The sequence below is a fragment of the Zonotrichia albicollis genome, chromosome Z (genome assembly GCF_047830755.1).
Source record: "Zonotrichia albicollis isolate bZonAlb1 chromosome Z, bZonAlb1.hap1, whole genome shotgun sequence".
Classification (NCBI taxonomy): domain Eukaryota; kingdom Metazoa; phylum Chordata; class Aves; order Passeriformes; family Passerellidae; genus Zonotrichia; species Zonotrichia albicollis.
Window position 1 is genome coordinate 19,832,991 of NC_133860.1, and position 23,465 is coordinate 19,856,455.

The 23,465-nt window shown below is 37.9% G+C and overlaps 1 long non-coding RNA gene across 4 annotated transcripts in view; it reads right to left on the bottom strand.

The window, feature by feature from the left end:
* Positions 1 to 10,007: 10,007 nt before the first annotated feature.
* LOC113459486 (uncharacterized) overlaps positions 10,008 to 23,465 on the bottom strand; it is a 49,601-nt gene continuing 36,143 nt past the window's right edge. For all 4 annotated transcript variants that reach the window (XR_003380749.2, XR_003380748.2, XR_012578269.1 and 1 more), the window contains 2 exons: positions 17,149 to 17,348; positions 10,008 to 16,014 (listed from right to left, as the gene is read on the bottom strand). This is a non-coding gene — a long non-coding RNA (uncharacterized LOC113459486). The remainder of the gene's footprint in view (positions 16,015 to 17,148; positions 17,349 to 23,465) is intronic.

The window sequence follows — 23,465 nt, forward strand, 5'->3', positions numbered from 1 at the left end:
ACAGGGCTGCAAGGTTTAGCTGGCATTGAACTGTAATGACAAGGGAAATGAATCCAAGACAAAAGTACCCCATGATCCTGAATGATGTAATAATTTCTTCCCACCTTCTACAGTGTGGAACATTTTTAATTGCTAATCTTGTTTTTTCCGATCTGAGTCCTCAGTGATGTCTTTTATTTGTCAAATGTCATCATTTGTACTGGGGGATAGCCCAAAAATGGAAAAGGCAAACAGTCACACATCTCCCAGAGGGTCTCGTTATCTATGTTCCTCGGACAGGCACAGTGAGCTGCTGCTAGCTGCATGTTATTTCCTGAAATCCTTCTGCAAGGAGAGGGCATCTCCCTGGAATTAAGTCATCATAGCTGAATCTCAGCTAGTGTAAACTCTGTGCCCTCTCTGCCCAAATTCCTGGCAGGGGTGGCAGGACATCTGCTGGCCCAGCACTGTGGAGGAGCAGGAGCTGGCATTGCTTTCCCATGCAGCAAAGGTCACTCGAGTTCTTTTCCTCCATCACAAGCACCTAATATTTACTTCCTTTTCCTTAGAAAGAAATATCAACCCTGAGTACACTAAATGCATTTAATGCTCTCTGAGGCACAGCAGCAATCTGCAATCGCTGCAAAGCTCTGAAGATGAGCTGCAAAAATGCCAGTGGTCCTGCTAATGCAGCTCCACAGGGGCACCTGTTACAAACACAGATTTGTAATGTGCCTCACACATTGCACATTTGCTCCCAGCCGTGTTCAGTAGGAACCAATCTTTAATTCATAGCTCTCTGAGAATGAGTGACAGGTAGATCTGAAGCTCTCTTCTGGCAGACAGCTAAACAATTCCTCAGTAGCTTTTTCAGGATTGTGGAATGAGGGTATATCAATAGTATTTTATACATTTTTAAATTAAATTTCTTTAGTTAATATAGGTAAAACCTTTTTTCTTTGTTGTCTTCTCTTTGGAGCCCAGACACATGCTTCTGAGAGAAGATGAAGGGATTGCAGACAGGAATGAAGCACCATCACTGTTCTTGTCTCTTAAAACAGCATTCAAAGCACTAATGAAATTAACGTATTTTTACTTACATGTATGCTATCAAGGCTGGGTCCAAAGAAAAAGCACAGAGGAGATGCTAAGGCAGGAAAAGGCTTGTCCAAACTTATAAATGTTATCAGAAAAGTTACAAGTACAGCCACAACTCCAGAGTGCCATTCTGGTGCATTAACTAGGAAAGAATATAGCTTCCCTTTTAACTTACTTTTTGTAAATTCTCTATGTCAACAAACAGTAAATTACATATTGCTCACAGTAAATTATAAGCTACATATGTATATTATGTGCATATAAAGTGCACAAATTACATTAAAAGTGTTGTGCTGTTTAGTTCAGTACTTCTAGGAAACAGAAACTGGTTTGCAGCAAAGCCGGCTGAGTACAAAGTCTGTAGGTGAGCTGCTCAGCAAAAAGTGAAATCTCTCTGCCCTCTTCCTAAAGGCACTTATTTTTCTCACTGTTGTTTCATTCAGCTCTGCTTTCAAGTTTATTTGTAACTGGCATTAGAAGTTTTGACCCAAGCTCTAAACAGACAGATTCAGATTTGCAAAAGAGTGCCACACCACCTTCTTGCAAACTACACTGCAATTTATTGATTCTTGTAATGTCAAAATTTTTCATGGCATTTTCCTCACTATAAAAATTATGCCAAAAATAGAAAAATTAAACCATAATTTCTTATATTTCTTTCACTTATTTATCTTTTTTTTCTTTTTTCTTTTTTTTTCTTCACGGTATTAAAAAATACCACATTGCAGTTCCAGCTAAACCCTTTCCTGGTAAGGATTGGTAATGCCTGATGTTTCTGATTAACAGCATTCTTTCCTCAAGAAAAATTTGCTTCTTTTTTTTCCTGTGAAAATTCATAAAATTCTTAAATCAACATGTACAACATGGATTTGATTTGTTCTGTTGTGCTGTGAAGATTGGCAAGCATCTCTAGTAATATAGTCAAAGGCTGTACTGATGAAAGCTTTCTTTCAACTGCCAGCATAGCGAGGATACCTGTATGGAAAATGTTGCCAGAGTTACAGAATTCTCAATACAAACATTTTCACCTCTATTTGTAAAATACTCCAAATTGAATTCTAAAACTGCAATCTAAGTGAATATATTCCAAAAACAATCCCCAAAAGTAAACGTGGGATGGAAACCAAGATGTACAGGCTAACTCACTAACTCCCAGAACTAGGCAGTATCACATAACTTCCTGGAAAAGGTCCCCAATTAATGAGAGTTGCATTGTACACGAGTCAAACAGCATAGGAAAACAGACATACACGCTGATGAGAACAAGACAAATTGGCATTAACCATAAACAATGTGGATAAGCAGTGCCTCTTAACCACATAAGCTCAGAACGGAGAGATTTTGTAAGACCTTTACTTACCAGAAACTGCAATCTCCCCTGCACCTTTGAATTAATATTATTGCAAAATATAGAATCACTCCATACACGTTCTCTCTTTGTTTGAAATTCTGTTCTTACTACTTTGGTATTCTAATTTTCTATTTTACATAAATTATAATATTCAACATTAATTACAATAGATACTTTTTATTCAAAATTGTGAATTGCCACAGTATAGAACAGTTGTTTCCATTTCCCTCTCTAAAAAACAGCAAAAAATATTTTTTTTTAAGTTTAAGCATTCTCTCTCAACTGAGGTAAGGAAGTTTACTGGACACAAGCCAATAATTTCTGCAGACACTGATAATTTAAATTTAAAAAAAAAAACATTAATCCAAACCAAATCAAAAGCTTTCCTTCAGAAGTAAATGCCTGCACAAAGTACTCAACCCATCTCAAAGTTAATTAGTAAATGCTTATGTGTGCTAGGTAACTTGAGACTTTGAGGAATCTGAACCTCCTGTGAGATTATAAAGCATAGCATGACTTTGGAAACCCCAGGTCTTTCAGGAAGCACTCAGCTCCCACTTAAATAATTTTTTAGATCATTAAACTTTGTAGTTTAGTTTTGGGGCTTTTTGGGTTTGTTTTTATTAAGGGAGAATATTCTGGAGATTAGTAAGGAAGTAACAGTAGTTATCTGAAAACTCTCTATAGTTGTGGATTCTGTAATATTTATCTTACAGGCGTTTAGACATTTACCTCACAAACTTTTGTGATTTTAAACAAAGCTTTCTTATCTGTGTAAAGCAACTGATGTCAGCTGTCCTGCAGAACTCAGGGATCAAGGCCCAGCGTTACAATTGACCATCTTCTCTGTAACCCCAAATGTAAAATAAATACCCACAGAATCATAGAATGGTTTGAGTTGGAAGCAACCATAAAGATCTCCAGTTCCAAGCCTCACACCACAGTCGGGGACACTTCTACCAGACCAGGTTCCTCAGAGCCCCATCCGTGCTGGGGCTGAGCGCCGCCGGCATTGGCGCATCCAGGAGCTCTCTGGGTAACTCGTGCCAGGGCCTCAGCGCCCTCTGAGTAACAAATCTCTTCCCGACAGCTAATTACAACCCGCCCTCCTCCAGTTTAAAGCAATTCCCCTTTCTCTGTCACTGCTTGGGCCTATGAAATGCTCCTGTCCAGATTTACTCTAAGTCCCCTCATGTAGCAGAAGGTCTCTGTGTACTCTAAGGTCTCCCTGAAGCCTTGCCTTCTCCTGGCTGCTGAAACCTCTCAGCTGGAACAGCACAAAAGAGGTGTTACAGACCTGTGATCAACTCAGTGGCCTCTTCCAGCCTTTTTCCAGCATCTCCATGTCCCTCTTGTGCTGGGGATCCCAGAGCAGTTATTGTGCAACATCTAGTATGGCCCAAGTGGGATTATACATATTTTGTTTTGGGGTTTTTTTTTTTGTCTGATTTCAGTGGGAACAAAGCTGGGCCTTAATAGCTAAACCAAAAAGATTAAAGAAATTGCATTAAACAAAGTTGAAGTAAACACAGCGGTAGTTTTGATAGTGTTATCAACATTCCAAAACCTGAAATGCACTCAGCTCCCCAGAGAAAATATCCAGAATGTCTCATTTTAGAGTTGCTAAGCAAGGAAAGCTACTGCCAAAATACACAGATAATTATTGCCATATGTGTTAGAAAATTATGGGGGGGTTGTATTTATTTAATTATTTATTTGTAGTCAGTCCTTGTTTTGGTTCTGTTTCTCCATTTTATATATCTGTCCATTATTTCTATGTGCAAAATAAAAGAAGTGAGTACTTATTCATGGGACATCAGTCTCAATCTGTCATGACCTGTTCTAGAATATTTATTGAAGTTATTTATTAATATGTGAAATAACCTGTCCTGCAACTCTAAATATATTCTGTAAGGGTATTTTTGCACTGGGATATGGAGGAAAATCACTGGAGAATTTTAGGAGATATACACTGAAGAGAGGATCTGATCCTTACCTAGCATCCATCAACAACTCACAACTCAGAAATGCCGAAAGTGACAGATTTCAGTGAGTGTGGCCTTTTGTGCATACAAAGAGATTTCACATGGATACATATGCCTGTGTATCACATGGATTCACGTGCCTACACTTTCTATCAGAAGAACAGTGGAATACTTAAATGTTTGCAATTAGCATGGCAATTGTAAGCCTCAGAGAAACTGTTTGTGATAATTAGATTAAATACCAGCTAATGTCCATTAATATCTTCAAATGGCTTTCACTACATGGTTTGCCAGATATTTGGGGGAAGTTGTGCCAGAAAACAAGGTGAAGTCACACATAAATTGTGTCTGGGAAGCAAAAGAATATAAAAGAAGAGACTGGCAGAGTACCTCCTTATTGGTATCTCATTGTGTAGTACATGAACAAGACACTCTTCCTTTAATTCATATGAACACTTTTTAAATTAATGGACAACTTTGAAGCTGTGAATATTCATACTGAATTGAAACCTCCACTGGTCTCTGTAGTTTTATTTTTGACTTTTGTTTGAAGTCGTTTAGTTTAAAGTCTCTAATTTCGTTTAGATAATACCCAGGCTTTGGGATATTTCAGGCACAAAAATGCAACCCAGCTTCTGATGCCCCTATCTAGTTTTACAGTTCTGGGCAATGGGACTTGATCAGCTACAAGGGAAACCCTGAGATAAGCTGCTTGACAAATAATTGCTCCCAAATAATTCACAAACGCAGATCCTCCAGTTCTCAACTCTCTTAACCTCAGATTTAAACATATTAACACTTATTGTTTCCAGAACAGGTTTATTCCAGGGTCTTAATGATTACAATGAGAGCCTGGGAGGATTCTCAAATTGAAATAAATTTCTGGGGGGAGCATGCAGGGAGGAAGACACTAAAAACCCAAAAGTTTACATTTTTTACTATATATATGTCATTTTTATCAATGTAGAGGACTTTCCCCCAAAATTCTGCTGTTTCTCCTAGGCACAGCCTGATCATTAGAGCCAGCTGCTGTATCAGAAATCAAAGTAAGGTGAAAGGCCAATGACCCCCACCCTTTTAAAAGCCTTTCCTAGACTGTGCTACAGAGCAGAAAACAAAGCTGCCTACTTTCAGCTTCTGACACACACAACCATATATCATTGTTTTATTATTTTTACTGAAAAATGTTACCAGGTGGGAGAAAACAGTTGTGGTGGCTTGAAACTATGTCAGTAGATAACTTCAAGTGTGTGTATGGCATACAAGATTATAGTTGCTACAACACTGCCTCAATATGTTTTTCTTGAAAATTTTCACATAAATTAGTTTTATCATGGGGATATAGAAAAAAATCTCATTGGTCCTGCTGACAAGCTCCATGTGAGTTTGTATAGAAAAAGTTCATGCATGAATCAAAATTAATAATATTTAAATACAAATTATGTATCCATTTTTGTAGAAAATTTGCCCAAAACTGGAACATATTTATTATGGCTTTTCTAGGCAGTGCTTGTGTATGTGCCGCTTTCTAACCTGCACACATGACACACACGTTGCTAAAGATAACATAGAATATTTTATTTGTCCTCTGCTACCCTTATGTGCATCAGAATTAACTGAAATTGAATGATGCAGTTATTGAAAACCCTGGGAAAACTTAGCTGGACTTCACAAAAATATTAACGTGCATGCTCATCCCCCATACTTCACAGTATAGTAAAGGTACTGGAAAATCAGTAACCCAACTTTACACTCTAAGTCCAACCCAGAATATTCTATTAAAAAAGTTTTTTATACAACTACGCTTTAACTATGCATTGAAGAGCAGAGCAATTGTATTAAATGTTGGAGCATTTATGTCTTTTAACAGTTTTACCAAGCGACTCATAAATAAACACTTCTAAGAACATTTGTGACCAAGTTGTTTGAAGGCTGAGACCGATCACAGGCGTCCTTTGATAACAGCAAATATTTTCAAAGGGAACAGGTTTATAAGACAGAAGAACAATTAGAAACTGATTCCATAATCAATTTTATGAAGTGTCTATATAGACAATGAACTGATTGTCCATAAAGTATAAAATACATGAAAAAATAAAGGCTGAAGGATCTAAGCAGAATTTAAGTTTATGATACTATTTGCTTTCTTGTCTTTAACCAACCTTCAGCCCCTGGAAAAAGCTCTTATCCAACCTTCTGGCAACTTGACTTCTTTAATAATCTGTTTAATAATCTATGGCAGAAAACAAAGTGCATATCTGGCTCTCTTTTATCTTTGTGCTTTAGAGCTGCCCTCAGAGAGCTCCAGCAGGCCAGAAAGAGAAGAATTAATTTAGCAGAAACCATGCTGATTCCCTCCCAACATGAGACGTTCATTCGTGCACACACTGATCACATTCTTTGCTGTGCACTTAGCATTTAATCAGGTATGGAAATAGGACCCACTGGTCTGCAGCTCCCCAGACTCTTCCACACCCTTTTTCCAGACGGGATTACACAGCACCCTGCTCTTAAACTGAAGCAGTTGGCAGCAGCCTTGGCCAGCTCTTCTGCAGCTCCAGAGTTTGTTCAGTGCTTTCAGGAAATGGCATCTGCCCCAAAGTCTACCTACATTGTCTAATGAGTGCTTGACACTTCCCTCAAATTCACCCAGCTCCTCAGATTTATCTGCTGCACCAAACCACTGAGGGAAATCTTCTCAGCTATTTCCCAGCAGTAAAGATTGCATGCTAGAAAGATGCCAAATAAAAATCTTGCCACAGCGATTGGCAATTTTCCTGTTATTTATCATTTTCCCTCTCATAAATTCAATTAGAAAATTGAATTGGGCACAAAATTCTATTGTCTCTAAAAGAGAGGAGAATTCTGGGGAATGTATTAAAGTCTGTTGAAGTTCACACCCTAGTAATTAATTGCTGAATTTATCCCTCGATAATATTTTAATAAAAACAGTGCACAAAATCACAGATATTTCTACAACAAGCACATGCTTATACCTTATCACATAAAGCATATAATTATGAAGAAGAAAGTTTGCAAGAATGGACAAGTATTAGTTTTACATTTCCTGCAAAAATTAACTAAAATCCATAGCTAAAACTGCAACTTGTGACACCACATCTTATTATTCCCCAGTGTTGTCTCCTGGATGATTTCTTTATATTTCAATTGCCAAAGAGTATTGTTTCCTGCTCACATTTTGCCAGGAAAATAAGCATAATAAGATGAAACAGACTAAACAGCTTAGATGATGGGGTGATCTAAGAAGATGTACTTTTGTCTCAGATTCACCAAATGATGACTTTTTCTGGGATTTTCAATTTAAAACAAAAAAAACCTCTCTGAATTGAAGATTACATTTGAAGGATTTAACACACATTTTCTGTAGAGCTCATTTTGATTATGTATTTGCCAAACAAGAGTTTGACTATATAAACTTCCTTTCTTATGTTATGAAAAAAAGCAGAATTTTTTTGACAAATATAATCACATATGAAATCCCTACCCATCATAACTTACTTTAGAAATCTAATTTCCCCATTCAAGAATGAAGGTGTAATTTTACAATCTGAATTTAAAATTATTATTACTATTATTTGATAATTATTTGAGCATTATCAATCTCAAATTCTCTATTTTACTGATATCCCTTTCACTTTATATAAATGCAAATAATCAATACAGTGTTTATAGTTTATATCAGATGCAAGGCAGAAAAACCTGGAAAAGCAGATAGAACAAAATGCATTTTGGTTCTTATGTAGTCATAACTAAATGTTTCTCTGCTTTCTAAAGTTCAGTATTCCTGTACTTCCTATATATTTGAAGTTAATGAAATAAATTTAGTATGGTCAAGCAGAAATTCTGGATTCTTCTTCCGGATTTAGGGTCACTTTTTGAACAATTTTATACTCATGGTGACAAAAGTACACTAGCCACTCAAATCTGTTTTGGATGGTTGAGTAAATCATTAAGACCCAATGAATGAACCTACCTATTAATTCCTTAACAAAAGCATAATGGTAGTGCCCAGATTTGAAGTTTTATTTAGTAGCTAAGTCTGAAGTGCCATTGGATGAGCTGATAATGTGAACTTAATACAGTCAAATTAATAATACAGCAGCTTCAAACACTTCAGAAGAGTTCCCAGTTTTGGAAATTTAATCCAAGTTTAAGGTCTTGAATCAGAAAACTATGTCTGCATTATATTCTGAGTCTGCACTGTTTTTACAATGCCAAGAGTATCTGGCAATACATGATCAAGTAAGCTCACAAAAAGAACTTTCTTGTTAATTATTGGCACAATTCCCAGTGATTCTGTCTATATGAACTGAAAATAACAATACATAGAGGTAATAAACTAAAGCATTTTCATTACTTTTTGCTGTTGCAGGTAGCATTCAATGTAAAGTGAGCTCAGATCTTGGAAAAACCAGTACGTGTTTAAGAAAAGTATTTTAAAACTTTCTTAGCTCATGTAATTCTGGAGACAGTGAAAAGGGAAATCCAGATTCTGCGATACTTCACAGGCATTGAGAAGGGAAGTTCATGGCCACCATCAGCACAGAGCTCTGCTAGCATTCCTCATAGGATTGGCAAAGCTCCAAACCTTTACAAGCTCTGGAGATTAGGTTTCTAAACACCTAGCTTTTAAAGCTTTAGACACACAACTAATGCTGTAGTGAGATCTAGAATGGTATCTTACACAATGAGGAGAAAAGAAAGAGAGAGAGAAAGAGAGAAAGAAGGAGAGAAAGAAGGAGAGAAAGAGAGAAGAGAGAAGGGAGAAAGGGAGAAAGAGAGAAAGAGAGAAAGGGAGAGAGAAAGAGAGAAAGAGAGAAAGAGAGAGAGAAAGAAAGAGAGGAAGAGAGGAAGAGAGGAAGAGAGGAAGAGAGAAAGAAAGAAAGAAAGAAAGAGAGGAAGAGAGAAAGAAAGAGAGGAAGAGAGAAAGAAAGAGAGAAAGAGAGAAAGAGAGAAAGAGAGAAAGAGAGAAAGAGAGAGAGAGAGAGAAAGAGAGAAAGAGAGAAAGAAAGAGAGAAAGAAAGAGAGAAAGAAAGAGAGAAAGAGAGAAAGAGAGAAAGAGAGAAAGAGAGAGAGAGAGAGAGAGAGAAGAGAGAAAGAAAGAGAGAAAGAAAGAGAGAAAGAGAGAAAGAGAGAAAGAGAGAAAGAGAGAAAGAGAGAAAGAGAGAAAGAAAGAGAGAAAGAAAGAGAGAAAGAAAGAAGAGAGAAAGAGAGAAAGAGAGAAAGAAAGAGAGAAAGAAAGAGAGAAAGAAAGAGAGAAGAAAGAAAGAGAGAAAGAAAGAAAGAAAGAAAGAAAGAAAGAAAGAAAGAAAGAAAGAAAGAAAGAAAGAAAGAAAGAAAGAAAGAAAGAAAGAAAGAAAGAAAGAAAGAAAGAAAGAAAGAAAGAAAGAAAGAAAGAAAGAAAGAAAGAAAGAAAGAAAGAAAGAAAGAAAGAAAGAAAGAAAGAAAGAAAGAAAGAAAGAAAGAAAGAAAGAAAGAAAGAAAGAAAGAAAGAAAGAAAGAAAGAAAGAAAGAAAGAAAGAAAGAAAGAAAGAAAGAAAGAAAGAAAGAAAGAAAGAGAAAATTGAGGCCTCACTCAGCTGACTGAGGGGATTGGTCTGCTCTGCTCTGCACTGGGGCTGCCTCACCTCAAGTGCTGGGGGCACTTTTAGGTGCTACAGTGTAAAAAAGACATGAAACTAGTAGAGAATGTGCAAAAGAGGGTCATGAGGAAGCTGAAAGGCCTGGAGGGGAAGCTGAATTAGTGGCTGAGGTCACTTGGTCTGCTCAACCTGAAGGAGACTGAGGGGGCACATCCCTGCATTTACAATTTCCTTGTGAGGGAACAGGAGGGTCAGGCACTGATCTCTGCTCTGGGGTGACAGTGAAGGACCCAAGGGAAGGGCCTGAAGCTGAGTCAGGGCAGGTTTAGGTTGGGTACCAAGAGAAAGTTCTTCATCCAAAGGGTGGCTGGGCACTGGAACAGGCTCCCCCAAGGAAGTGATCTCAGCACCAAGCCTGAGAGACTTCTAGAAGTGTTTGGACAATGTTCTCAGGTACATGGAGGGGTTCCTGGGGTTCTGTGATGGGCCAGGAGATGGACTGGATATTTCCTGTGGGTCCCTTCCAGCTCAGGATGTTCTGTGATTCTGTGAAGTCTAGATTCTCTGATGCAAAACATGGGGGAAAAAGTAAAAATTGAAAAAGAACACATTTTGAAAACTTGCTCAGCTTTCTCTACATTTGCTGCAGAAACCCTGAGTGTAAAGTTTAGACTACAAACATGTGAATATTTTCCATAGCACATTGCCTTCCCAGGCGTACAGGAAAAGGAAAGGTTCAAAAAAGTTTCCAAACTCAGCCCCCTCACTAGCAGAGTATTTTTAGCAGGAAGGGTGGCATCCAGTTTGACAAATTATCACTCTTACATAAGAAAAATCAGTGCTTATGGTGATGTAGAATAGAAAGATCAAGTGATACTCCAGATATGTGATTTGTGTACCTGAACTGAGAGAAGAATTTTGGTTTTTTCATTTAGTCTAAAACTAAATACCATCAAGAATTCTCGTGAATTAGAAGTTTTTTAAGTCTTGAAGGGAAAAACTCAGTATATAGGACTGTCTCATATAAGATTATCCTTAGGGATAAACCATGTTTATGTGTTTTGTCCAAGAACAGATAATAATGAATCACTAGCTGAATATGAGTCAACAAAGTACTGCTCTTGCCAAAAAACAGACAAAGCCATACTCAGATGTTTATCCACAAGTATTGCTTTCTGCTTTGCTGATCTTTAGTCAGGCCTTTGATGGAATGGCGTATTCAGGACTCTGAAATGCACTTCAAAAACTGTGCACTAACTGCACAGGATCCACAGGAAAGAAAATAATACTATCATACCTATAGAAAGAATAAATAGGAGAAAGGACAGGAATGTTTAACCTGCAGGTAGGAGCAATCTTTAAACATATACCAACCAGCACAAAGAAAGGGCTGGTTTCAGTCACCAAAATAGATTTAAAAATAATAATTTTGGGGGGGAGAAATATTTCTGTTAAATATCGGAAAATCTTCCTAACAGTGGGGGAAAAAGTATTGCAATAATTTCTACAAGGGGAGATAGACATTTTTGTTAGTTGTAAAAACACATGTTCTCCAGTAACACTAGATGATCACTCTCTGAGGTTCCCATCATCTTTTTTTGTTAGGTCTTGCAAACTATATAACAGTTTCTGAGAAAATGGTTCGAAATTCAAGTTATTTCTCTTTCTTTTTAGTGAAGTAATACTTGACCACAAAACAAGAAACACTTTTGGTCTCTGAATCTTGATTTTTCTATGGGCCCTGGGTGAGCTGAAATGTTCTCACACCCTGCTGAGGGATAAGAATTGTGGGTTTGTCTTTTTCAGCAGAAGAAAAAGTTATAGCATGCCCCACACTATGTAGAAGCACTATCTGTAGCCTGATGCAAGGAGCTTTGTTTTTCACAAAAGCCATTATCCTGAAGCACCAGTGTGAAGCCAGCACACTTCCCCAGAGCCCAGCATGATGCCATCTACCTTAATATCCTCTTAATAGCCAGTCTGCAGCAGAGATCATCTCTGTCACCCCCAGAGCAGGTATCAAATACTTCCTGCTCCTGTGAAGGGAAAAAAATGTTAACCCAAAGGAGATCCCTTTTATTCCAGTATCTTGGAGTCTGATTTCATGTTGCTTTGCATTACAGTCTGGGTTGGAAGGTCCCAGGAGCAGGAGTGGGTCAGGAAACAGGGAACCTTTGAACTTTCAGGTGAGTAAGGGCTAGCTATCATTATTGCTTCTCTCAGAGGAAAAGGTGCAGCTTTGGTGCTGTAGTGAACAGCCTTCACCCACTTCTGATGAGAGGAAGGAAGTGGCACATGCTGCAGTTGTCCTGGTCCTTCCACAGACAAAAATGAGGGGCTGAAAGGAGCTAATAGCATCCTGGTACCCATACTGAGGATCTTTTTTAAGACCCGGCACTGTCTAGGCTTTACAAGCTTCTCACTCTTAGTCTGTGTCATGCTTAATCAAAGACAAGAAAAATAAAATTTGCAGATGTTTTTATTTGATCAACTGTCTTCTGTTTTATTAGCTGGGAGGTTGGTCTCACGTTTCCTCAGATGTGTCATGCTAATTCTTGCCGTTCTAGATTGCACAAATCGTGCTGGGTTGCTGGAGCAGACACAAAGGGAAGTGACTGCCCTAGTTATGTGTAATATCTACATGGGCTTCCAGACATTTAACAGATGGAGAGCTTCAGCAGCAGTGTAATGCTGCTAAAACCATGGAGAGAAAAACATTACAGAATGCTTTGAGTTTTTCTTTGAATCAGTGACAATTTTCAGGGATAATAAAGGAAGCTGGAGTCTCTTCAAGTTTTAGCTTTATTTTAACTTCTTCCACAGGAAGGTATTATTTTCAAAACTGCAGATATAGGGATCAGCTACACAAAAGGAACTCCTCTGCAGAGAACCTTGCTGCTTTGCAGATATCACTCCATCATAAGCCCACCCCAGTGTTTAGTCTGTACACCTATACTGCTCTGTAGTCTTGGGAATTTTCTGTACCATGGTTACATGATTACTGGGCTCTCTCTGGGAGAATTCAATCAGTTCTTCTCTCCCAGTATGAGCTGGATCTCCAGTGCTGACCAGTCATGAGTTTTAAGGCACAAACTGCAGCTGTGTCCCGTTCTGCTTCTTGCTGTCTTTCACAGCATTTTCCTCAAGAAAAGCCATTTTACTTGTCCTCTGTCCAGCTCCTGGGCCATTGCTCCAGCAACAACCAGAAAGATCAGCCTTAGACACAGTCACACAAAAGCTATTTGCAGATAGCACCTAATGGGCAATAGTCATTGCATCCCATATTTAAGATGTGGGATTAAAAGCAGATAAAAGTCTAAGCCCAGCAGCATTTGTTTACAAATCTAGTGAGTACAGCCCTCAGCCCAACATGGTCTGATTTACAAACAGGAAAGAGCAACACTGTCCTTTTCAAAAGATTGAATCAAAGGAGTCAGCAGGGCAAGTCATTATGAGATACACAAAGAACATCCCCCAGCTGAGACAAGCAAAGCAGTGACTCAGATTCTGCACTCAACAGCAGTAACTGCTGCATACAGGAGAATATCTCTGTCTGATACAGCAGGTTCAACAAGATCAATAACAAAAGTTAAAATAAAAATAATTCCTAATGGATTATGTGACCTACACTAGAAGCTCACTGATATGTTCCAGTTAGAAATTAATTTAATAAGATCATTCTTCCCTACAGTAGACTTGCCAGAGTGACAAAGAAGTTATGTATGGCTTATGAGCCATACACCAGTAGAGTCCCTGCAGTCAATAGGAGTCCACAAAGGATTCTGAGGCACAAGCAGCACTTACAGAGAACAGAGCTGGCATGACAGAGGAGTTTTTGTTTAACACAGCTTGAAAAATAAAGATTTTACATTTCATTTTCAGGGGAAGAAAAATTAACACGCACATACACTGTTGACATAGGTATGTTATTTATCTTCTAGATATGTTAAATAAGCATAACGATGTACATTTTATATGGGGCTGCAGGAAGACTGCATATAACAAAAACAATGCACATCTCTTAGCCACAATCAATCAGAAATTTTTTGCATTTTAAATAACAGGGAGTGTAAAACAGGCTTAATTAATAGGAAAATAAATGGGTTTGACCAGTTTTCTGCATAATCTGTCTAATTGTAATATCATTCATTGGACTGACTCACAGGCTTAAAGTTAAGCATGAGCCAAATAGGGATTTCAATCATTGCAGTCAAAATCCTGATTGACATAATTTGTGAGAGTTTCTGTATTTGTATATATCCAGAACTAGATATATTGATATTGATTCATTGTTATTTGGCTGACTGTATGGCACAGACTTTGGCTGGGAAAATGATTACTCCTTCAAATTTTTTCTTCTTCAAATTATTTCCCAACAGGGATAGATTGCCTATTTCTTGCCTTTTCTGAGTTTACCCAAAGGGATCTTCTGCAGCTTAAACTGCTTTCCCTCCTGTGCTGCTCTTGAGGGAGACTCGGTTTGCCTGTAATTCTGTTTGACATAAGTTAATAATTACTTTTCTGGTAAGTGTCCAGTGCTGATAGGACTAGGTCAAATGCCAGAATCCATTGCTAATGGAACAATTTTTAAACAGCTCTGAGTGGAATTCAGGTGTTAAACAAGTGCGTCGTCATATGATCCACATGTATGCCCATAAATTAAACAGCCCCAGTGAACAGCCCTGAAAGGATTCACTTTCCTATGTTGTTACTGTCTGGGATGTTTCGTGCAAGTTATTGCTAGAGAGAAGTCCTACCACTTCAGTGTTCTCACACATCTATGCAACCACTAACTTACTCATTTCAACCACATATTGACAATACACTCCTCCTTTTAGCCTAAAAGCAAGGATTAAACTTACAAGTAAACTGGATGTAAACTTGGGCACATAAGCATTAAACAGTGTACAGACATATTATCCGCAATTTTATTTGCTGGTAGGATGGTTATTAATTAATTAATTAATTAATTCATGTTATCATTACCTGTGCAAGATCTACATTATCATGATTTAATAAGTAAAAAATGAGATTAAGGGTTTTCTTTAAATCTTTTGAGCAGACAGTAGAATTAGTTAATGCCCCTCTACCACATGATAAATTACAAGAAGTTATGCAGCATTCAGAAGTATTTCAGAGTGCACTGGAGACTGCAGAAGAATTTCAATGGTCATTGAAAAATATTGTGATTGAATTTTCAACTCATAAATCAATAACATGACAAATAAAGGAAGCAGATGTAGATGGAAAAAACCCACAGTAAGAAATAATATGAAAAATAACACTTAATATTATTTGTGTCAGCTCTTTTCCTGTATTAAGAAAATTATAAAGAAAATTGAGTAGGTAGGAGGGGAAACATAAAATGGGAAGTTCAACAACGTATGGCCACCAGATTTAAATTCTTCCCCTCTCATCCCTAGTGAAGATCAGGAAGTAGAGCACTGTAAGCTCTTCCAATTCACATTGAGGATGGATCCATCAGTAAAGCAGAGTCCTACAACTGCCTGCAGTGGATTGTGAATCAGCTCAGTTCAGGAGCAGTGGTAGTGATGTGTAAAGCACCATTCCATTTATTTCTTTAGGGAAAAAGCATGCGCACACAGAGGCTAGAGGTTATCCAAGTCTCTTGTTACGTTTCATGGTTTGTTCTGCTGGGACAAAATTGCAATGTGCCCAAAGAGTTTTCCAGCCAAGCAAAACCATAACACAAGCATTACCACTCGTAGGGGAGAGCTGGTTCAGTTCTCCTGTCTCTGAGGTCAGTGGATGACACAGCAGAAAAACACCCCCGGCGTTTTATGCAACAGCCTCGGCGAGCCGGGGAGCGCTCCCAGCCAAAACCACACGTTCCACATTCTCAGCCAATGAAGCATCGTGAGCGGGGCTGTGACACAACAGGGCTGCCGTGCCGAAATAAAGACGGACCGGGCTCAAGGACAGAGGGTACAGAAACAGGAGCACTCGCTTTTCCAAACTGGTTTCTGACAAGTGTGATCTTGAAAAAAAAAAAAAAAAACACTTAAAAAATTACTAGAGGAGTTTGAGAAATAAGAACACACAAAGCATAAAATTTATTCTCACATTCCTGTGACACAGGCACCAAGCTGACTATCTAATGATTTTTTTTAATGAAACTACAATTATAATGTGATTTAAAACATTAACTCATTAATATAAACTACGTTTGTGAAAGAATTACTTAAAATACTCAAAGAATCATTCTTATGAATTGGCATTAAGAACCTAGAACTTGACCAACAGAACAGATGGAATTAAACCTCAGCCAAGGAAATCCTCAGCAAATTTATTTTTGAGAACAATATAGCAGGAAAAGTGAGATGATGCTAAATAAAATTCAAGCCTAAGTAACACTACCAAATTAAGCAAGGTTGATATGTGAGGATTTGTCACTGACAGAAAGAAAAGTCCAAGGTCATGATAATTTTTCTCTAGGAGTGCAGAAAGAGGAAACATGAAGTAGTTGCATAAGTGATAACCATGGGATTCTGGAATAATGAGGGTTTGCTATTCTCATTAAGGTTTCTCTTAGCTTATGTAAAAAATTCACTGACTAAGAAAACAAAGACTGATATAGAAATCCTTTACAGTGCCTAAAGCTTGTCTGAGTTGTGAGAGATTGAACAAACTAAATTCCAGATATTCTTTCAATCTTCTTCAAGAACTAGCTGAATAATTGAGATTACTTTCATTAGAATAATAGAATCATAAAAATTACAGAATTGTGGAATCATAGATTAATTGACATGGAAGGTACTTTTAAAGACCATCTGGCTCAACTCCCTTGAAATGACATCCTCAACTAGATATGGTTGCTTATCTTGTCATTTCGATCCCACTGGAGTTTTATGCCCTGTATTTGCCAATATAACTTGCACTCTGGTTGGTATAATCTCTGGTAGTATTCTACACTTTCGAAAATTAAATTTTGAAAATTGAACAATTTTCAAAACTTGTTACGTAAACAGGTGTATGTGTATATCTATGGATGGATGGATGGATGGATGGATGGATGGATGGATGGATGGATGGATGGATGGAAAATTGCATATTTCTGTCTGAAATTTTAAATAACACAAAGTAACATCCATGGGGGAGGTTTTAGCTGTACCATGTGACAAGAGAGGTGTTCTCAGATGAGTTGTGGCGCCAGCATTTACTCCTTTCACCCTGTTGAAGTCCATCCAAGATGAAAGCCTCCAGTTCTCATGTTGTCTCTACAGCATGAAGAGATGTGTCTGCTGTTGCACAGAGCAGATGTGTGTGTGTTAAGCTCCTCTCTGTTCCAAGAGACCTTTAGAGCTGAAAATTCTGGAAATCAAAAGACACAGACCATCTCCACAGTGAAGCAGTATCTGCATATGTGGCTTCATCCTAAAAACCATGAGGCAAGGAGATTTAAAATAAACTGCTGGCTATTTGGCATGTGCTGACAAATTTTATTTGTCATTAAAATATTTAACACAACTGCAAATGACTAGTCATAACTGAACACTTTTTAACTTCTTAACTACTAAAATGTAACTCTGTTAGTTAACTATAGTATTTATTAAACTAATTTTATGATTTAACAAATTAGAAATCTCTCATCCCAGATTTTTATTTATATTATGCTGATAGTGAGTCGTGCTATCTAATGCTATGAAAAAGTAAGTGAACACCATTTAATGGAAACTTCTAAGTGTTATATTTGATCCAAAGTATAGAGAAGTCATCAGAAGTCTTTCTGTTACATTCAATTAAATTAAAATTGAATACATAAAACTGGAATACACATTAAATAAAATAAATTAAATTAAATTTAAAGAGCTCTTAAGTGCTTTCTTATTTTTGCAGCATCTTAATATAGCTGAAAATAATACATCATTCTTTATATGCAATTCCACAAATTTCATTCTCAGAGGCAAGTACTTATTTAATACAGGTCCTTCTTCCTTTTTACAGAAAATCTTTGGCTGCGCTTCATTATAAACCCCAAAGAATTTGGATTCCTTGTACACTAGTAATGAAAGAATTTTCTTCCTTCCTTCCTTCCTTCCTCCAAGAACAGTTTTAATAGCTACTTCTCAAAATTACTGTGTAGATCTGTTTAGTCTGTTAGGCTCTCAGATTAATCACTGGTTATTATTTCTCACTCTCGGCAGCCCCTGCTTCAAGGGCAATGAATCTCAGATAAGATTCTATTCTAGTACAAATCATCTCTTTTTGTGTTTCTCATAAAGAAAGTGTCTTTGGGTGGTCTGTGGCTGAAAGGGTCCAGAATAATAAACAGATACAATGTCAAGTGATTTAAATTTTCCATACTTCTCCCTGATATTGATTTCTGCCATATATTTGCTTTTCTATTCCTTTCAGCTGAGAAAAATGTAAATGAATGGTTCAAAAAATGGATCTTATTATCATTATCAAGATTAAGTAAGTCAAAGTAAAAACAGTGACATTTAAAACATAATTATAATTAAAATGATGAAAATATTGATTCTATTTCTTTGTATAGTGTGTTAATTATTGATTCAAATAAATTCATTTACTCAGCTAAAAAAACAAAATATTTTCATATCACATACTAAAATACATGAGATGAACTTCATTTAGCTTTAAGCACTTTAATTGCATTATGAATAATTCATATATTTTGCAGGGTCAAATTTCTTTTACTTGGCATTACATCAATAATCTCTCTGAATCTCTCTGTTTCATTCCTAGGGACACTTTTGTGTCCCTAACACAAAACCCACTGTTGATAAAGCTAGCAATAAATAACTAGCTATGAAATATAAATGGTAACCAAACAAGGAACAAGTCACGGGACCACAGGATGGGTCTGGTAGGAAGGGCCACTGTGGGTCATCTGGTCCAACCCCCTGCCTAAGCAGGGCCATCCCAGAGCGCACGGCGCAGGAATGCATCAAAAAAATGGGATATCTCCAGAGAGGGAGACTCCACAGACTCTGTGGGCAAACTGCTCCAGTGCTTGAGCACTGCACTGTAAAGTTCTTCCCAATGTTCAGGTGGAATTTTCTGTGCTCCTCTCACTGCCTGTTGTCTCTTGTTCTTTTCCTGGGCAGCACCAAGCAGAGCCCAGCCCTGCTCTGTCCCCTCCTGCAGACACTGACAGACACTGATGGGATCCCCTCTCAGCTGTCTCTTCTCAAGGCTGAACAGGGACAGCTTGCACAGCCTTTTCTCTTGAGAGAGATGCTTCTCTTCCTTGATCAACTCCATAGCTCTCTACTGGACCTGCTCCAGGAGCTTCAAGTCTCTCTTGTGCTGAGGAGCCCAGAACTGGACACAGCACTCTAGATGCAATCTCACTAGGGCTAAGTGAAAATTATATATAAATATACATACATTTCCCAGCAATCCCCCATTAACAATTCATATTCTTATTGCTGTTTATTAAGATAGCTAGACTTGATCATTCTATACTTGCAACCTCCACTTTGGCTTTCAGTATCAGTTAAACATTCTGAAGTTTAATTTTTGGAAATCTAGGGTATTACAATCCAGCAAAGCATTGCCACACAGAAATGGATTTGATCTTCTTATTAGGCCCAGTATGACCTATTGTGACATATCACACAAAATAAGTTTAGTTAAAGTTTCATTCTTCCAGCCAAGCATGCGCTTAGGCCCACTAATGAATTACGTCCACTCACTTGTGGATCAAACTTTAGATGGAACCTATAAGCCAAATATCTACTTTAAAAGTGCATGAATGATATGGGCATGGACTCCAGCTTGGGTTGTGGCTTTTGGTCATTCCCATCTGTTTACCATGTGAAATGTTCCTAATAAGATACCAATATTCCTCTTTCACCTGGCATGATCAGGTTGTTTCTCCTTGAAACATGGGGGTTTCCCAATAGGAGACTCCAGTCTCTGCTAGGAAGAGACTGGGGTTACATGGAGGAATGGTAAAGGCTATGAAATTGTCAAAAAGGGAGAAGGAAGTTTGAGAGAGCTCCTCTGCAGAGATATTTTTTGTTTACAGAGACAGTACATATAACACCATGGCTTTGACAGAGGCACGGCCCGGGATTTGGACCTTGGTCTGTCTGGTACCAAGGAGGGATACATCTGACACTTAGAAATATGCTGATTCAGCCATAAGGCTTCCAAAGTGCCTCTTAATGTGAAGAAAAGAGCAGAAATATTCGTTTTATTTCCATACTCAGACATAGAAGGAGGCCACAGTTCCATTCACCCTGTTTGAGGCTAGTTCACCAGTCAAGGAGGAATTATAGGGTGGGGTCATTTTTTAAGATTAAGATGCCAGTGATCCTCAGATATCACCTCCCAGTCTCCGGTGTATGCACTCTTCACTGTTTTCTGATGGGGGGAGAGCACACAGAGCCTCCACTGCAGCCAAGAGATGGAGAGGACAGCAAATTGCAGAATCAGGTAAAGACCTAATTGGTTACAGCATTCCAAGGTTATTTGGGAGGGTAAGAGGAAATCTCACACTTGCTCACGTGAATGAATTGTACAGGTAAAAATCTTGGGAATATATCGCCGAATTAGGACCGATCTGAAACTGGAAGTACTATGTCCTTCATGCACTTGTAAAGAGAATGGTCAATGAAAAACTGTCTACCAGTTTATGTAAAAGTACCTGCCTGTTTTTCCATGTCTACATATGGAAAATTTCTGGGAATAAAGACTTTTAACATGAATTTTTTACCTAGTTTTTAACAATATATCATGGATGTCAACCATGTTTGTTAGAATTCACATTTCATAAGCAACGTAGCAAATTTTAGAATTCAGTCCTCTTAACATTTCTTTTCACTTCAGATTCAGTTTGCTCCTCATATGCACCCTAACCTAGTTCCAAGAACTTATGCAAATGTTTAGTATTAAGCACAAAGTGTTCTGTGGTGCCATGACTACACACTCATAGAAGTGATCAAATATTATAGGATATAAGTATGAAAATATTCAATTAAGTACCTAGTTAGTATAAATTTTCTATCCCAGGGAAGGAGGCAAATCTGCCCCAAGAATGTAACAATTTAACTTCCTGTTGCACATTCCAGTCCTCAGAACCTAAAGGGAGGTCTCATGTAATCAAAAAAAAAAAAAAAAGAAGTAAAAATGTAGTGCTTTTCGAGACATATAGTTTTTAAGAAATGCCTCATTTATATGGATTTGAAGTTATAATCTCAGAACAGACAGTTTGAGAGACTAGTCCAGAGACTCTTCAATTCCCCATCTCATTCAGAGAAGCCACATGGTAAATTCCTTATCACAGAATCACAGAATATTCAGAATTGGAAGGGACCCACAAGGAACATCAAGTCTATGGGGATCAAACCCAAAATCTGGAGGGTTATTAGCACAATGCTAATGCCAACTGAGCTAACCTGGCATCTGTAGACAAGATGACTCATCATCCACCCTTTTACAATCATCCTTATCAAGAATTTTATTCAACATTTGTGGGAAAGGTCTTCTATGAAGACAAATGGGGAAAAGATTGTTCCCACATCTCCAATCAGTCACCATGATTCACCGTTAACTCAAACAAGGAAAATCTCTTATCAAGAAAAGAAAAAAATACTTCTTTGGATTATATACAAATCACTTAGTAGAGATTAATCCTTCCTAATGCGTGACAGAGGATCTGGTACCTCTGTTTTTAGGCCCCTTTTGATAGATTTATAATTACCTGAGACAGAACTTGATCCAGGAATTGATCCATTCTTCACTATGAGAAACACTCCAATCTTCCATTTACTCATGTCCACTGTGGACATATTCATTAAATTTTCCCTACCAGCATTCTGCTTTCACCCAAGCAAAATTATTTCTAGGATTACTTATCTTTTCCCCTCCACTTCTTTTCTTTTGCTTTGTCAGCCGTTGAGCAGAACGCCCAGTACGTGCTCAATCGTCATTTCACTTGCGGATAAGGGCTCATTGTTTTCCACTCAGACATGGAATTTCTTTACGAAAACAGCTTGGATTTTCAGTCTCTTCCAGTCCACTTTACTGTTAAAATTTCCCTTACTCACTGTCTTCATGTGGTTTCTCTCCTATAGGAATGACTCTTGCCGGGTCTCAGGAGAGCACCGCTGTGCCGCAGCACCTTTCTCAGCTTGCGTCACTAGAACATCACAGTCTGGAACCGGTTTTCCATCTTGCGGTTCGCCCATTTTATTTCCCCTGCCCGCCCTGAATTCTCAACGAGGAGATTTTTTTTTTTCCCTTTCTTAACTGTGGGGCTTAAGGGATCACGATGTTGCAGTTATTTGTGGCTTGGCTTTCACTCTCTATTTCTCTCGTCTTACAATGCTTCTCTCCCACCAGTTCAAGCTTCTAAGGTAGTTAGTTCTCTCAAGTCATAGAGCCAAGAAAAAAAAATTCCTTCTGGTTCTTTCTGTTCTCATTTAAAGCTATTGCAAGTGAAGTGTCACAGTACCATCTGGCAGATAAGGAGATGCCACTGTACTCTAATTACTTTTGTTATCTGTATGCAAACTCAAAAAAAAATCGAAGGCACATGGCCCTTTCTGCCTTGCTCCAGCTTTTGCACTAAGGCTGCTAATGCATAAAGCTCTAGTTAGAGACATTTGTTCTACCCACTGAATTCAGACTTTTGTCAGCTGCATCATTCAGACTTTTGTCAGCTGCATCATCTGTATAGGAAATTTTCCATGAAAGAAGATACTAGGGAGGGAAATTTAAAGAAGGAAGCTTTTTTAAAGTGTTTTCATCTTTACATACCACTGTTATTCTGTTATTATACTTGGATTACACTTTTGCATTTCAGCATTTTAACAAGAGCCTATTTAAAGACATTAACCAACTACTAAGACAGAGGCAATCACTATGTAAGGGATAGTGATTACTTAACTGTCCTCTATTTGGAATAAATATGCCCTATGATAGAATACCTTCCATAATGACAAATAAATATGATGAAAATTTCACAGATGCCTTTTACTTAACAAAGGGATAGATTTTAATTTAAAAATGTCGTGAAACTCCTTTAATAGAAAAGTAAATGTGATGCTGCTGAAAATTCAAGGCACATAAGTTCACACAGTTCCTGGAGATGATACTGGAGATGATACTGCTGGGACTGATCCAGCCTCAGTTCTTTTGGCAGATTTTCAGTCTGATTAAAAATGCTTATGTGCAAACAGCATTAGGTGAACATCAAGCCCCTGAAAGGCAAAAGGAAACACCAACTTCTGTAATACAAAGTATGTAAGAGAGTTTTCAATCTAATTATAAATAACTAGCAGTGGAATTGCTTTTTATGCAGCTTGGAAGCCTAAATAGCACTAGCATACAACTGTGAACTCCGTGAGTTTTTCCAGCTTCCTGATGCAACTTTACTTTCCTCAACAAATACCATGGTCCAGTGTGGCAACACAGACACACTACTTTAGGGTGATGGACTGAAACACTGAGTTTGTT